Source organism: Galeopterus variegatus, unplaced genomic scaffold (genome assembly GCF_000696425.1).
Source record: "Galeopterus variegatus unplaced genomic scaffold, G_variegatus-3.0.2 Scaffold8565, whole genome shotgun sequence".
Lineage (NCBI taxonomy): Eukaryota > Metazoa > Chordata > Mammalia > Dermoptera > Cynocephalidae > Galeopterus > Galeopterus variegatus.
Window position 1 is genome coordinate 1 of NW_007734676.1, and position 2,130 is coordinate 2,130.

Below are 2,130 nucleotides of genomic sequence, written 5' to 3' on the forward strand. Positions count from 1 at the left end.
TAAACCGTTTTGTCAGCATAAACTGTCTTGCAAAGTCGAAGACCCAGTGTGTGCACTCTGATATTCCAGGGGGTTAGTGATTATCTCCTAGGAGCTGGTCAAAGGCCAATTTTTCTTTGGAATGCAAAGGGTTTGAAAATCCCAACACTGCTGAGTTAACACTTGACTGCACAATAGAGAGAAAGAGTCTGTGTGACTGTGGGTCTTAAGTAAAAATAAAGAAATAAATCACCTGAAATCTTGAAAAATGATACCTGCAAAAAGTTTGTATTTATTTGTTTTGATGATGAGAAAAAAAGAATGAGGAAAGAATAAAACCAACTTCATAGAATAGCAATTGGTCTTATTTTTGTTTGGGGATGTCAGCCTCAGCAGAGTAAAGTGTTGCCATGTGTGATCCTAACAGAGTGGCAGCCCAAGGAGTGAGTGATAGCTCAGCAGCACTGTAAATGTTTCACTGCTTTTCCAGATGCCCGTTCTCTTGAAGAAAGTTTATGTTGTATTGAACTGAAAGTTTGAGAATTAACTACTTATCAATCTTTTTCTTTTAATTTTTTGTCCCCCACCCTGCTCTCTATACTTCCTTTTCTGAACTGCAATGTGGTCTTCTTTGAAGATGTTCCAGTGGCTTTGATCGCCATCGGCAGGACTGGGTGGACAGTGGATGCCCTGAAGAGGTACACAGTGCTTTATTGTGACAAAATTCCTGGGACCAAGCTGTCATAGATATTTGCCACAACTTAATGAAAGTGGTATCTAATTTAACCAAAATAAGCAGCAGTTATTGAACCCCTAATACGTGCAAGACATTGGGTTTATCTATACATATCATTTCATTTTATTCTCATGTCCCTCCAGTGAGGCAGGCACTGTCCTTACCCTCATATAGGAAGGAATTTGGGAAGTGATAGGTCAGACAAAGGGCTTAAAGAAATATCATGATTTGTAAGAATGAATATGCTAATAATAAATAAAAATTTAAAAGAAAAAGAAAAAAAAGAAGAGGGAGAGTTAGAATGTGGGTGCTCAGAGAGTTAGGTACATGGCGAGGGAATGAGAAAACCACAACTGGAGTCTGTTATAAAGCAAAGGGTAGTTTTTGTAAATACTTGCTGCTTTTCTATGACCTAGAAAGCCATTGTTCCTCTTTTTAGCTCAAATAACAAGACCAGTGGTATGGGGGGAAAGACCGATTACAGCAAATTGGTATGCTGTATAAATGAGAAATGGTATAACTAAGCTAACATAGAGAAATTTAGCTCAAATAACAAGACCAGTGGTATGGGGGGAAAGACCGGTTACAGCAAATTGGTATGCTGTATAAATGAGAAATGGTATAACTAAGCTAACATAGAGAAATGCTAAAATATTAACACCAAAACAAACATGATAGGGACAAAGATGTAACGAAGTGATCCAAGCAATTGTATATACATTGCAGAAGCAATTTTAACCTGTTTGAAAGTTATCTATTGAATTGCATGTACACTCATTTCAGGTTTGCATGAAGATATCCTACAAGGTTCATAAACAAAAGTATTTCTTCTTGCTTCATTACATTTAGGGCATGGATTTTAAATAAAAATCATTAACAATTACACGAGTTTTCTCGTTCAGTAGAACAAATCACGCCAAAGTGCTATATTTAAAACTATTAGGAAATTAATAGTTACTAGAGGCTTTTTTAAAGTTCTTTGGAGGGGGTTGGATGTTTCATAAATGTCTTGAGAAATACATCTTTAAAAACATTCTTGAACTTTAACAGTAGCACTGCCAAGGCAGCTTTAATCCACTTTGTGACATTCATTTGGGGAATTACAGTGATATATACTAATCCATCTATCTTAGTTCACTTATCTAACAACAAAGTTCAAAAAGAAAATGTAGGGCCGGCCTGGTGGCGCACTCGGTAGAATGCGGTGCTTGGGAGCGCGGCGGCCCTCCCGTCGAGGGTTCGGATCCCATATAGAGACCAGTCTGCCTACTGGTTGAGTGCAGTGCGGACGCGACACCGAGGGTTGCAATCCCGTTGCCGGTCGCGGTGCGGGCACGACGTTGTGATCCCGTTACCGGTCACAAAAAAAAAAAGAAAAAAGAAAATGTATTGACAGAGGCTATACGAAGTTATGC

At 38.6% G+C, this 2,130-nt stretch overlaps 1 protein-coding gene across 1 annotated transcript in view; it reads left to right on the forward strand.

Moving 5' to 3' along the window:
• Positions 1 to 614: 614 nt before the first annotated feature.
• LOC103608563 (plexin domain-containing protein 2-like) overlaps positions 615 to 2,130 on the forward strand; it is a 50,666-nt gene continuing 49,150 nt past the window's right edge. Inside the window, exon 1 of the mRNA XM_008592985.1 lies at positions 615 to 677. The gene's annotated coding sequence lies outside the window, so the exon portion shown is untranslated. The remainder of the gene's footprint in view (positions 678 to 2,130) is intronic.